Genomic DNA, 16,362 nt, shown 5'->3' on the forward strand with positions numbered 1-16,362 from the left:
GAAAACACTGGCATATATTGGAAAGGGATGGATTATTAAAAAATATCAGCTTCTCAGGGCCTCAAGTAATCATAAACATAAAAACTTTAGGAACATACTCGCACCAAGCCAATTGCGAGAATGAATGGAAAAATAACTGGCTAGAAACACAGAGCATAGGGTTCTTCAAATGTAATAGGGCTAACTGTGTAGCTTGCGATCATCATCTTAACAAAAAACCCACTAAAATGGTGACTTTAATCAATAATGGGTTTGTGTGCAAAACCAATACACTATGCAACTGCAAATCAGATTTTGCCGTGTATCTACTGCAATGCAGTTGCAATCTCCAATATATTGGGCATACTACCCTCCCATATAAGGTGAGACTCCTTGAACATATCACCAACATTAAACAAAGTTTGAAGTCACATAATTTGTCCCTTCACTACAGAAACTTCCATAACCAAGTCCCTCAATGCCTGAAAGGTACAATACTAGAAATTGTAAAATCAAATAATAGGGGAGGGAGTAGAACTGTGTCTCTAAGACGTGATGAATCTTATTAGATTCACAAAATGGGTTCCCTAGTTCTGTATGGTCATAACAAAGACATTGACCTGGCAGCATTTCTCATCTAAAAATAAATGTTAACTGTTTCTTATTGGCTTATCCTACTTGGTTACTATTGAAAACATGAGGCATTTTTCTAAGCTAACATACAGCCTATTAGTTCTTTCAGTAATATTTGAAGACTTTAATTAGTAGGATACCTAAAGTATGCACCTTTAAATGAGTTGGCTTCAAATATGATACATATGTTTAGTCTCTTTTAAATGAATTTTTTTTATCCCAATTTTCTAATAGACTAGGATAGCATTCTATCATCATTTATTAATTCTATTTATTTAATCTACCTTTTTTCATTATTCAATTAGTCTGAATTGTTTATACACTTATTGTCATACACAACTAGCATTGGAACTAAATGCTGTACCTAACATTTACATTTAGTTTTACGTATTAATAGGTAGCCCTCACATTTTAATAATCACTGGCTTGTACTTATATACGAGAAATTTTAATCATTCTTTTGTTTTAGATCTATTTTATTATATGCCTGTTTTTTTAACCTAAGTATTTTTAACTTGTGTATCAGAAAACTAGGGTCCTTAACATACATGGATTGTTATGACTCAAGTTATCCATTGTTCTACTTATTCTTATATTGTCTATTGAGTCTACTTAAAATATATATATATATATATATATATATATATATATATATATATATATATATATATATCTATATATTCCTTTTAGAGTTACATTAGCATGAGTTACATTAGCATCCAAAATACGAATCCTGGTACAATCTATCAGTAACCCAAACGAGATTTATGATTCCAACAGGAGGGACAGGTACTGGCTCTTAAATTTGATGAATATTTTTAATCTAATAAAAAAACCCTTTTTATAAAATTTAATTTATTTTAACAAATAGGAAATTGTTTATTATTACAAATATATATTTTTTTCTTACGATTTGGTTTTACTATTTACCCATATCATTTTAGTGGATTTAACTTTTACCCCTGATGAATTTACTCATCTGTGTGACGTAGCCCTGTGACGCTGAACCAATCACGGCAGCCCTTACATGGAGGCGTGTCCATTTGAGCCTTAAGAGACGCGGGGTTCGGATTCATGGCAATATACCTCATATGAAGAAGGTCTAACTACAGAAAACCTTCGAATCGGGTAAGGTGTCTTTGTACACTGAGTACAATTTATTTTGCCGTATCCTGATCTCCTGTTAGGAGTACTCATTATTCAATTGTTAATAGTAACTCCATTTCAAACTGGAGATTACTTGGGACAGACTGTCTAATCCATTTGTGTATATGACAAGCGTACTGGTTACCTCATTTCAGTGTGTTTATCTTCATTTTTTCTATCAACGTATATATTAAACTGTGTTGCACTATTATTCTGTGTATGTTCTATTTCTTACATACACTGTACGGGCATTTAACCCCTGATCTCCTGAGGCCCAACCCACACAAGATCTGAAGCTGACAGTGGCATCTGGCCCGCTGCATATGTTTGGGGCTTTCCTATATACAGATCGGATGACAACAGGGATTTACCCAGAGTTCAACAGTCTGATTCTCTGCTGTTGCCTTATCTCATACGATTGTGGTCACTTATCGTAAGTAGATCCCCTATAGGGGCTTCTTATTCCACACATGTGCACTATCGTATATGGATCATCCCCACATCTACTGTCACCGGTGTTTGGTGTAACTATCCACATTACCATCAATTGGACTCCTATGTTTATGTGTGGACTCTGAATTATTAAATTATTTATTCATTTACTTATTTAGTACGGACTATTGCGTATTTTTAACTTCACTCTTATTTTTACCTTTACGCCTTTATTTATTTATTAATTTTTTATTTTTTTTTACTGTAGCATGCACATTTTTTAAAGGTTGCATTTCTATATTGCATTTGACTATATGCATTCCATTGTAACTTTGTATACTATTGATATACATTATTTTCCTTACTAATATATGCTCTGGGCGGTACAAATCTAAGCGCTTAGCTTGTAGCCAATTTTTTCTCCCCTCACATTTATTTTACACAGAATATCTGGGAAAAGGATATTCAATCTTATTGGCATATAATCTTATAGCAGCTAACTTTGACCCCCATCATACCATCTCTAGCTACTTATTTATACTAACACCACAGTGTGTACTTTTGCATATATAATTATTATTATTTTCGGTGTGTTTTTGCGCTCTTATAATCAAAAGCTTATAACCCTACCTGCTGGGGATATATTCTACTTCGTTCACACACATATATATATATATATATATATATATATATATATATATATATATATATATATATATATATATATATATCTATATATATATACACATACATACATACATACATATACATCTATGTATATGTATGTATCTCTATGTTAAAGCCCTTTGCCTGTCTTTTTTCTTTCGTCTAACACATGAAACCTCATAACTTTGAGCCTTTATAATTTTTGTGTGCAATATGTTTTGTGAATAATTTTTACTAGATGGTGTTATTATGAGTGTAACTGTACTTTGTAATATATTTTTGATGTGTTTTGTGCAACTTTTTAGTTTCTTGAAACAGTTAACAAGCACTCTGAAGTCATGGTTATCATTATAGTGTAATTTGCAATTTCTCTAAAGTGATTGTGTTTATTTTAAACTCGTAATTCCAGTGGTAAGCCCGATGAGCGCAAACCCTTGCAATAAACCCCTTATCGCTCAGGTGCAAATGTTTGCGCTCCACTCGTTATCTAGCCCTAACTTTATAATACATTTTCATGTGTTTTCTATATGAAAGAAAAAGAAACATAGCAAAACTGGGTGACAAGGTCAAGTGGTAGAGAACTCTATTAGAATCTATCTCCTGCGTCTTGTTATGAAACTTTGTGAATCTAGGTCCCAAAGTCACATGCAAGCCACATCACCCAAGGGGCCTTATTGCCATAGAAGATTGTAAGATCAGAGATGATCTATAGCCCTATTAATATAATAATAAATGTTTAACATAATGCATTATTATATAAGTTGCAAAAACAATGTGTTTCACCAAGTTAATATTTTTTTAAACTTCTGGATCCAAAACTAATCTCATATATATAGCTAGGCTTGATGTCAGATAATGTTATAAATCATTGCTGTAGGCCATTTAATTTTATAATAACTTCCACTCAATTCATAGTGTTACATATAAAGAATATGTAGGAAAATTATTTTGTGAATGAGTGTATGTTGTCCACTAGGTGTCAGACTGTTACTCTTTAAATAAAAAATCACCTACTGATCAGAAGTAAAAAAAAACTAAAACAATAAGGTTTAATATTAAATATTCAGAAAGTCCCATTCTGTTGGTCATTTATAGCAGGAGACAAAAAAGTTGAACCCTAGAAAAAATAAACAGCGTTGTCTTTCCATGTCTTAGGAAAAAGTATTTTAGATAAAATAAGAATGAATAACACCACAACATTGTAGTCTGAAAGTATTTGAGATGTATGTGTGTGTATGTGTTTTTTTATACATTAGGGCCAATATACCAACGTGCGTATCATGTCCTGAGCACATCAATAAATGCCGACAGCATACGCTGTCTGCATTTATCATTGCACAAGCAGTTCTGGTGAACTGCTTGTGCAATGCTGACCCCTGCAGATTCAATGCCAATCGGCCGATAGTAGGGGATAACAATCATCCCGATTGTATAGGATCGGGTGGATTGAAGACCGCAGCCTCAGAGGCAGCTGACAAGTTATGGAGTTATTAGACCACTGCTTTATAACTACTGTTTCCGGCGAGCATGAAGGCGCTTGATAATTCGGCCCCATAGCCCTTGATTAGGTAACTGCAGTTGTTTGTAGCAAAGATAAAAATGTACTGAATAATAATAAAAAAATGGCTTTATTTTATATATTTTGCTTAAATGGATAGAAAAGTCAAAATAAACTTGCATGATTCAGATAGATGCAATTAGACTGTTTTACATTCACTTTTTAAATGTGCTTTGTTCTCTTGTTGAAAAAGAATACACACAAATCCTACACTAGTGGCACCTAGCTGCAGATTTGTGATTGGCTAACTAGATGTGTTTAGCTGCCAGTGGAAATGATCACAAGATAATTAAGCAAATTTGATATTAGAAGTAAATTGGCAAGTTGAATAAAATTGTATGTTTTATCCAAATCACAAAAGAAAATTTTGAGGTTTCCTGTCCATTTAAATGGATATGAAACCCAAAATTGTCTTTCATGATTCAAACAGAGCATGTGATTTTAAACTTTTCAATTTACTTCTATTATCTAATTTGCTTCATTCTCGTGGTATTTTTAGTTTAAAAGCATACTTAGGTATTATCAGGACTGAGAGCTAGCTGCTGATTGGTGGCTGCACAAAAATGCATCGTGTCATTGGTTCACTAGATGTGTTCAGCTAGCTCCCAGTAGTGCGCTGTTGATCCTTCAACAATGCAAAATGAGAAAATGAAGCAAATTTGATAATAGAAGTAAATTGGATAGATGCTTAAAATTATATGGTCTATCAGAATCATGAAAAAAAAATGTGTTTCATGTCCCTTTAAATAATTCCCCAATTACACTGTTGAATGGAATTTAATTTTTATATTAAATCTAAATTAGGAAAGGAACTACTTTTGTGTAAACTATTTTTTAATCTATATTTCACCTACAGCTCTAATTACCTTTGACTTCCCTAACCAGGTGCTATGACATACTACTGTCTTCAGCCTGCTTGCTTTAAAAAAAATACTTGCTTGAAGATTGTTTATATAGAATAAGTACAATAAGTGTATGTTTTCATTTTGAATTATAGAATTTCAAAAGTTTGTTTGCTGGCTCCGCAAAAAAAGAAAAAAAATTTCCCTCAGATATAGACATCCATGATGTGTAGCACACATTATAACAACATGCTATACACATCAGTAAAGATTACAGTAGATTGGTTCTGTTCTTCTCAGTTTTAAAACTAATGACGATGATAGGAGATTGTTATGCGCATTGCTCTACCTAACATAAGGAATGAGGTGTAAGATGCAGAATGAAGAGATTTTAAAAAATCAATGTAGGTCTAATTAATTGTGACCCTGCACCCTTGCATGGGTGTTTTGGTGGGGCTAGAGGGGACAATGCCCACCCCCTCTGATTTATGTTCTTTTTTCCCAAAAATAAGCACCCACTTGAGTTTTAATGCCAATGAGCCACTTTTTTTTTTTTTTTTTTTTTTTTTTTAAAGGTGCAGCACTTGTGTATTAAAGGGACATACCAGTCAAACATTAGAATGCACAAGAATTACATGTGTACATAGAAACATATTTACAATATACAAATATTGTCAAAACATTATTCTAGTAAGTGTTATCACTGTTCTATTGTATGAATGGTTCTCTGCACATGTGTAAAGCATAGCTAGGTATTCTCTGTTAATCAGCATTTTAAATAATGAGGCTGCTCAGAGAGCCTTTAAGGCTTGTATCATCTCAGCAAATATGCAAACTGAATTACTACCAGATGATACAAGTACCTTAGGCTCTCTGAACAAGTGCTGTGTTTAAAATGGCGGTGCACAAAGCAATCTTAAAGGACCAGTAAATACAGTAGATTTGCATATTCAACACATGCACAATAAAAAGACAATGCAATAGCACTTAGTCTGAACTTCAAATGACTATTCAATTTTTTTCTGACAGATTTCAAAGTTATGTATATTTCCACTACCCCTGTATCATGTGACAGCCATCAGCCAATCACAAATGCATATAAGTATATTCTGTGAATTCTTGCACATGCTCAGTAGGACCTAGTGACTCAAAAAGTGTAAATATAAAATTACTCTGCTCATTTTGTTAATGAAAGTAAATTGGAAAGTTGTTTAAAATGGCATGTTCTATCTGAATCATGAACGTTTAATTTTGACTTGAGTGTCCCTTTAAGTACATTCTTGAAACAGCTATATCTTTTACAAGTAGCATTTTTGATAATACATGTATGGGGCAAAAATGCTTCTATTCATAACTGAAATGAATCTGTATGCATTCCAACTTTGGCTGGAATGTTCCTTTAAACAACCTTCTCCAGCTGCATTTATTGCCCTGATATTATTTTGTTTGGGACATTTTTTTTTTTTTTGTGCCCCCCTGAGAAAAACCTTCTGCCCTCACCAATTGACCCTTAAAAGAACAATGTTTTGCATTTTACCCGTTAAACTGTTCCTAATTATTAATTTAGCATGGAGTTCATCATTGTAACAAAATAGTTATTTTATTGGGACAAAAATATTGGAATAAAAATATTTAAATCATTAAAATCTACAGAAATTTTGCAATTTATTCATCAGAGAAGTTTTACTGTCCGGCTTTAATGGCTTTATGCAATGGTTAACTATCAATTATTTGTCAGTTATTCATAAATATTATGTTTAGTGTTATTGCAGTTTAGGATTTGTTGAGCGCACTCTGTGTTCTTAATTTACCTGTCAGTTTTTCTGTGCAGATAAACTCTTTATTTACATTAAAACTTAAATATGTAGAAGCAGTATTCAGATTATAGTGCAGACAGCCAAGGGAAGGAGCAGTGGAATTTTTGTATTCTGTTCAATGTTGTGTGTTGGCAGCCACTCCTAAGTGATACATAGGTCAGCACCATCCCTTCTGTTTTGCCTATAAACAAGAAAGTGCTCTATACTGTCATTTTTAAAATATAACTGAAACGCAAAGCAGATTAGGCCTGTTTAAGCCATCTATGGACACACTCCAACCACGCGTGTTTGTTTTTCACAAAACATTGGCTAATGAAATCTGGCAGGCAATGCTATGCCTTTTTGAGAACATTAAACATTCAGGGAAAACAATCTTTATGCATCTGTGGCAATTTATCTACCTGATCTAATTGCAGTTTTCTGCATGTTTCGTAAGAAACTCTGAAAGTAGCTTCTACACTAAATCCAGACTTTGAAGTATACTGTGTTTGTAATATATACAGTATATGGATAGATAGATAGATAGATAGATAGATAGATAGATAGATAGATAGGTAGGTAGATAGGTAGGTAGAGAGATAGATAGATAGATAGATAAATGTGTATGTGTGTGTGCAGGTAGAAAACCCTTTATTAAAAAAAAGGAGAGTTAAACCGAGTGTAAACAATATCTTATGTAATTTACACAATATTTACATGTCATAACTCATAATGCAGTTTATACATGTAAGCTATATGTAGTTTTATATCATTTGTGATACTTTTGTATATATAACATGTTCAGAAAGATAGTACGGTAACTTAATCAGAAAGATAATGTTTGTTTTTTTAAAGTGATAGTAAATTTACAGGCAAGTGAGAGAAAAATTGTAATCCTCGCAATATTTTATTATAACTTAAAGCCATCAACTTTAGTTTTTGCTGTGCTCAATTATAGTTATTGATTTACATTACCCCTTCTAACTCCTGCCCTTGGTTAAATTATTATTTTTTTTATTTTTTTGTTTTCTGAAGTTCTGGTGATTTAGCCAATCTGTTTGCGTGGAAGGGAAACAATATCTTGTTGCAGAGCTGCACATGATCTCTGAGTCCCCTTCCAATGATGATCTCAGGAGCGTGCATTCTTGTCTACGTAGAGAGCGGGTCGGACTGATCACTATGTCACTTATGTACACAAGAGGAAGAGAAAGGGGGTGGAGCATTCCAGCAAAAACGCAAAAAAACAAAACAAATTTGAATGTAAAGGGACAGTCTAGTCAAAATTAAACTTTCATGATTCAGATAGAGCAAACTTTCCAATTTACATTTATCATCAAATTTGCTTTGTTCTCTTGGTATTCTTTGTTGAAACTAGGCAGGCTCATATGCTAATTTTTAAGCCCTTGATGGCCGCCCCGTATATCAGTGCAAATTGACAGTTTTCGCAGCTAGACAGTGCTAGTTCATGTGTGCCATATAGATAGCATTATACTCACTCCCGTGGAATTATTTATGAGTCAGCACTGATTGGCAAAAATACAAGTCTGTCAAAAGCACTGAGATAAGGAGTCAGTCTGAAGAGGTCTAGATACAAGGTAATCACAGAGGTAAAAAGTGTATTAAAGGGACACTGAACCCAAATTTTTTCTTTCGTGATTCAGATAGAGCATGAAATTTTGTGCAACTTTCTAATATACTCCTATTATCAAATTTTCTTCATTCTCTTGGTATCTTTATTTGAAATGCAAGAATGTAAGTTTAGATGCTGGCCCATTTTTGGTGAACAACCTGGGTTGTCCTTGCTGATTGGTGGATAAATTCATCCACTAATAAAAAACTGCTTTCCAGAGTTCTGAACCCAAGAAAAGGCTTAGATGCCTTCTTTTTCAAATAAAGATAGCAAGAGAACAAATAAAAATTGATAATAGGAGTAAATTAGAAAGTTGCTAAAAATTGCATGCTCTATCTGAATCACAAAAGAAAAAAATTGGGTTCAGTGTCCCTTTAATATAATGGTGTTAGTTATGCAAAACTGGGGAATGGGTAATAAAGGGATTATCTATCTTTTAAAACAATAAACATTTTCAAGTAAAATGTCCTTTTAACTTAAATGGACAGTCAACACCAGAATTTTTGTTGTTTAAAAAGAAAGATAATCCCTTTATTACCCATTCCCCAGTTTTGCATAACCAACACTGTTATAGAAATACACTTTTTACCTCTGTGATTACCTTGTATCTAAGCCTCTGCAAATTGCCCCCTTGTTTCAGTTGTTTTGACAGACTTGCTTTTTAGCCAATCAGTGCTCACTCCAGGGTAACTTCACGTGCATGAGCTCAATGTTATCTATATGAAACACATGGACTAATGCCCTCTAGTGGTCAAAATGCATTGAGATTAGAGGCAGGTCTAAGAAATTAGCATATGAACCTCCTAGGTTTAGCTTTCAACTAAGAATACCAAGAGAACAAAGCAAAATTGGTGATAAAAGTAAATTGGAAAGTTGTTTAAAATTACATTCCCTATTTAAATCATGATAGTTTTTTTGGACTTGACTGTCCCTTTAAGTATGATTTTTGTTTAATGTAATTTATTGCACATATTTTCCATTTAAACCCTCAGCAGGAGATGGGATAACTTTTTTTTATCAAAATTACAGTAACAGAACTTTGGTCTAGATTACAAGTGGAGCCTAAAAATATTAGCACTTTTGTGCGTTAACATTGTTCAAGCTGCAGCACTTTTAAGAGTGCTCACATTAGAAGTGCTCTAACGATAGTCTAGGGTTTGCTAACATCTTCATGTCGCACAGCTGGGGTGCGCTAAATCCCTCACATAATAGATTTGTATGTGGACACTGATAGTGCATTAATTCAAGGGTTTTCTAAGCCAATAGTACGCAAGTATTGAAATTCTTCACAAAGTTCTGTGCTATTCTAGTAATATTAATGGTTTACTTTATACCCTAAAAAGTTCTACATTTTACAGCAGTATTTTGGATTTTGCTCTAGTGGTACACTTAACCTAACCATTAAATCTATAGGACACGCTATAATGGTTTGGGCTGTGTTAAGATGCTTTGATTAAAATATTAAATGATCCACAGATTGTGCCTTGTTGTTTGAGTAAGGTAGCGCAAAAAATGATGCAGCCTGCGCTATAGATTGTGCTCCACCTCTGGACCTTTATTTTTTATATTCACTTATTTATTTCTGTTTGTTTTTAACAATTTTTTTGAGGTTTTATATAGTAGTTTGTTCCTTTTTTATTGTTGAATCTGAAATACTTTTATACTGAAACACCTGGAGATCTTTTTTTGCCAAACAATTTTGCTAATTTTCTGAGGCTGAGTAATTTGCACTTTACTCCATGCTGTGGAATTTTCAATGTGAAGTTCTTCCAATCATATCATTTTTTTTAATTTATCACATTTTTTTCTTAATTTAGTCATTTTAAATTGATATGTTAAAGGTGCTGTCTGGTTTTATTTTTTTGTGTACACCTAATATAATCATTGCAATAATATAATCAAATCTGACACATTTTGAAGAAAAATGAATGCTTAAAACCTGTACTGTTAAGTGATTTATATTTGTTTATTATGTAGTGATTTAGTACTAAATGAAAAGTTTACACTTTCTGTATGGTATTTTAGGTGAATTGTGTTTTTATAGATACATGAATTTTCTTTCAAATCAAGTTAGTATTTTAACATTCTTTCTTACTAAAAGGGACAGTCCTGTGTAAAAATAAATTGATCTGTTTTGTTAGAGGGTTTTATTTTTAACCCCTTAAGGACCAAGGCCATTTTTCAATTTCTTTCCCTTAAGGACCAGGGCTATTTTTACATTTCTGCGGTGTTTGTGTTTAGTTGTAATTTTCTTCTTACTCATTTATTGTACCCACACATATTATATACCGTTTTTCTCGCCATTAAATGGACTTTCTAAAGATACCACTATTTTCATCATATCTTATAATTTACTATAAAAAATTATAAAATATGAGGAAAAAATGCAAAAAAACACACTTTTTCTAACTTTGACCCCCAAAATCTGTTACACATCTACAACCACCAAAAAACACCCATGCTAAATAGTTTCTAAATTTTGTCCTGAGTTTAGAAATACCCAATGTTTACATGATCTTTGCTTTTTTTGCAAGTTATAGGGCAATAAGTACAAGTAGCACTTTGCTATTTCCAAACCACTTTTTTTCAAAATTAGCGCTAGTTATCTGAATTCCTGATATCTTTCAGGAATTCTTGAATATCCCTTGACATGTATATATTTTTTTTAGAAGACATCCCAAAGTATTGATCTAGGCCCATTTTGGTATATTTCATGCCACCATTTCACTGCCAAATGCGATCAAATAAAAAAAATTGTTCACTTTTTCACAAATCTTTTCACAAACTTTAGGTTTGTCACTGAAATTATTTACAAACAACTTGTGCAATTATGGCATATATGGTTGTAAATGCTTCTTTGGGATCCCCTTTGTTCAGAAATAGCAGACATATATGGCTTTGGCGTTGCTTTTGGTAATTAGAAGGCCGCTAAATACCACTTTGCACCACACGTGTATTATGCCAAGCAGTGAAGGGGTTAATTAGGGAGCATGTAGGGAACTTCTAGGGTTAATTTTAGCTTTAGTGAAGTGTAGTAGACAACCTCAAGTATTGATCAAGGCCCATCTTGGTATATTTCATGCCACCATTTCAACGCCAAATGCGATCAAATTAAAAAAAATCGTAAAATTTTTCACAATTTTAGGTTTCTCACTGAAATTATTTACAAACAGCTTGTGCACTTATGACACACATGGTTGTAAATGCTTCTCTGGGATCCCCTTTGTTCAGAAATAGCAGACATATATGGCTTTGGAGTAGCTTTTTGGTAATTACAAGGCCACAAAATGCAGCTGCGCATCACACATGTATTATGGCTAGCAGTGAAGGGGTTAATTAGGTAGCTTGTAGGGAGCTTGTAGGGTTAATTTTAGCTTTAGTGGAGAGATCAGTCTCCCACCTTACACATCCCACTCCCTGATCCCTCCCAAACAGTTCTCTTCCCTCCCCCACCCCACAATTGTCCCCGCCATCTTAAGTACTGGCAGAAAGTCTGCCAGTACTAAAATAAAAGCTATCTTTTAATTTTTTTTTAAATCCAGCATATTTACATATGCTGCTGTGTAGGATCCCCCCATAGCACCCAACCTCCCTGACCCCCCCTCTCACTATTTGGTGCCATTTTGGGTACTGGCAGCTGTCTGCCAGTACCCACTTTTCAAACTTTTGTGCATTGTTTTTAATAAAAAAAAATTCTGTTGTGTAGCTGCCCCCCCCTCAATACCCCCCTCTCCCAGATCCCTTTTATAAATAAAAATTTGACCCCCCATCACCCGCTCCCACCACAGATCACCACCCGCTCCCACCACAACCGGACCGTTTACTGAGATGATTTAGATCGCGGGGCGCGCGCGCACACATGCGCACGCACGCAGCCCCGCTGCAGTGCACGCTCCCGCACGCACCGGGGACTAATTCGGAAGAAGATTCCCATAGATGGGCCGCCCACCCTCCTCCCTGCAGCTGCTCCAACCCACCAACGATCGGCACCATCGCTGGCCGATGCAGAGAGGGCCACAGAGTGGCCCTCTCTGCATCGGTGTGCCAGAAAAGGTATTGCCATGATGCCTCAATATCGAGGCATCACGGCAATACCTTGAAAGTGGCTGAAAGCGATCAGGATCGCTTCCAGCCGCTTTAAACAGCTAGGTCGTACAGGGTACGTCACTGGTCTTTAAAGACCAGTTTGTGTAAGACATACTCTGTACGACCCTTGACGTTAAGGGGTTAAACAAATGTCTTTCTTTTACCATGTGTTTTACCCCTTGCAAAGGGACTAAATACAGTCCACGTTTTCTTTATGGCCATTCTCGATGAGAATACAACTGGTGAGCTAATCAGAAGGAGAAACACAAATGTTTACTGCCAATCATTCGCTGTTTAATCCTCTGGAGGCAGAATGCAATTTTGACTATGTATTAACCCCTTAACACATAATAACATGTATATATACGTCATGCAGTACTTTGCTTAATGTACTGTTTGACGTATATGTATGTCTGAGCTGCAGGAAGCTCCAGCAGTCTCTGCTCTTAAGTTACAGCCGAGAGCTGGAGTTCCTAAGCTATTTGCATCTGTCTTCATAAGTAACTGGAGCACGATCAGTGCTGTGGTTCCATATGAAGGCAGATGCCAGATCATTACAGATGATGACACTGTGTGTGGGCGGTCCAGCAACATAGGAGGTAGGAAGGAAGTGGGAGTACCCTACAAATTATACAAAATCAGGGAGTGCAAAGTATCAGGTGGGAGGGTAATCTCTACACTAAAGCTAAAATAGCTGACACTACTGACTTCCCTACCTGGTACTAATACCAGATCTCTAACATTACCAGCTTCCCTACCCGGAATTAATACCAGATATAACTGACAGGGATAAGGGGGGTGGGAAGTGTCAGGTGGGGGAGGGTAATCTCTACACTAAAGCTAAAATAACCTTACTACAAGCTACCTAATTATCCCCTTCACTGCCAGGAATAATAGAAGTGTGGTGAACAGCTGCAATTAGCGGCCTTCTGAATACCAAAAAGAAATGGCAAAGCCATATATGTATGATATTTCTGAACAAAGGGGATCCCAGATAAGCTTTTACAATAATTGGTACCATGATTGCACAAGTGGTATGTAAATAATTTCATTGAGAAACCCAAAGTTTGTGAAAAAGTTAACAATTTGTTTTTTTTTATATGATTGCATTTTGCTGGGAAATGGTGGCATAAAATATACTAAAATAGGCCTTGGGTTGTCTACTTAAAAAAAAAAAAAAAAAAAAAAAAATAGTTTTGACAGGTAAATAAAAGAAAAACATTTCTATTTAAATGGAATGATAGCAAAAATGCTAAACATTCTCCAATATTTTGGGCAAGTTCTTCTCTGAAAGTCCCGAGAGTGAAGGGGTTAAAATGGCAGTAAATATACCTCTGCATTTAGGTATGTTGTAAAATAGTTTTTCACAGCTAGACAGTGCTAGTTCACGTGTGTTATATAGATAACATTATGCTCACTCTCATGGAATTATTTATGAGTCAGCACTGATTGGCTTAAATACAAGTCTGTCAGAAGCACTGAGATAAGGGGGTAGTCTGCAGAGGCTTAGATACAAGGTAATCACAGAAGTAAAAAGTGTATTAACATAACAGTGTTGGTTATGCAAAACTGGGGAATGGGTAATAAAGGGATTATTTTCAAGTAAAATGTCCCTTTATTTAAATATGATTTTGTTTAATGTAATTTATTGCACACATTTTCCATTTAAACCCTCAACAGAATATGGGATAACTTTTTTTAATCAATTATACAGTAACACAACTTTGGCCTAGATTACAATTGGAGCCCAAAAATCTTAGAGCTATTGTGCGTTTACATTGCTCAAGCTCAATCAAGAGCGCATCTATTTTTGCGCTCACATTATAAGTCCAAATTATTTTAGTGCTTGAACGATAGTCTAGGGTTTGCTAACATCTTCATGTCGCACAGCTCGGGTGCGCTAAATCCCTCACATAATAGATTTGTATGTGGACACTGATTAATCCATTAATCCAAGGGTGTTCTAAGCCAATGCTACGCAAGTATTGGAATTCTTCATGAAATTCTGTGCTATGCTAGTAATAATAATGGACGAACTATAAAAGTTTGGGCTGTGTTAAGATGCTTTGGTTAAAATATTTAAAGAGCCACAGATTGTGCCTTGTTCTTTGTGTAAGGTAGTGCGAAACATGATGCAGCCTGCGCTATAGATTGTGCTCCACCTCTAGACCTCTATTTTTTATATTCACTTATTTATTTTTGTTTGTTTTTAGCAATTTCATTTAGGCTTTATTTGATAGTTTGTTCCTTTTGTATTGTTATACTTTTAGAGTGCTCCACACAGTCAGTTATAGCACGTAGGACAGACGAGGGTTTGCAGAAAGAAACCTTCAGAAAGGGGAACAGCCAAGGCGTGTGTATGTGTGTGTATATATATATGTATATATATATATATATATATATATATACATATATATATATATATATATATATATATACACACACATACACACGCCTGTATATTAAATGTTTTGCTGTACTTTTTCCATGATTACTGTCCCTTTAACCTTTTTGAACGAGATAAACACATTACTAAGAAGGCCATTTGTTTGCAATGCAAATTGCTTTGCTGCATTATATAGGTATATAGCCCTGCCATACTATTGACTTCTATTTTCTATTATTCTATTATTTACTATTATTTAATGAATAATTGACATAAAGCAGTCTTGAGATTACATTCCATTATTTGAAACTGAGACTTTTTAAATACATGATTTATTAGTTAAACATTGAATTTGATAGCAAATAACTTTTGATATTTTTTTTCTTTGCAGCCTAGACATTTTTTAAATGGGAACCATACAGTTTTTAAAGGGCTATGAAACTAAAAAAAAAATATTTTCTTATTCAGACAGAGCATACAATTTTTAAAAAGTTCCCAATTTACTTTCTGTTATCAAATGTGTTTAGTTCCCATTGTATTCTTTGCAGAATAAATACCTAGGTAGATGTCTGAAGCACTACCTGGCAGGAAATAGTGCTGCCATCTAGTGCGCTTGCAAATGGATAACATTCTTGCACAACTGCTGCCATATAGTGCTCTAGAAATGGGCAGGCTCCTAAGCATATGCCCCTGATTTTTCAACAAAGGATGCAAAGAGAATGAAGAAAAATTGATAATACAAGTAAATCCGATTTTTTTATTTATTTAAATTATTCTAATGTAAAATATTGTGTTTCTTCTGTTAATCCACCCCTAATATTTTAGCAACTGTTTCTCTTTTTTTTGCAGATTCTATAATTTACTAATTCTAAACACCTAATCATCTTACAGTTGAAAAGCTTATTACAAAAATTGATCTACCTTAACTTTTATAAAGAATTTGACAGAAAAAAATTTTTTTGCTGATAATTTTAAATGGAACAAAGTCCATAGTACGATGACAAGCAGATAAATTCAAGAATTTACATATAGATTTCTTTGTTAAAAGGAGATATAAACCTCTGGTAATTTGTTTGGATTTCAGTGAAACAGAATTTTATTGTGGCCATTATACCAATTGTCTATTGACATTGATTTACAGTCTTGGATCACTGATGTATTGCTCTGCCATGTAAAGTGACCTCACAGTGGTTGTTTATACTTGTAAA

The sequence above is a fragment of the Bombina bombina genome, chromosome 6, assembly GCF_027579735.1.
Source record: "Bombina bombina isolate aBomBom1 chromosome 6, aBomBom1.pri, whole genome shotgun sequence".
Classification (NCBI taxonomy): domain Eukaryota; kingdom Metazoa; phylum Chordata; class Amphibia; order Anura; family Bombinatoridae; genus Bombina; species Bombina bombina.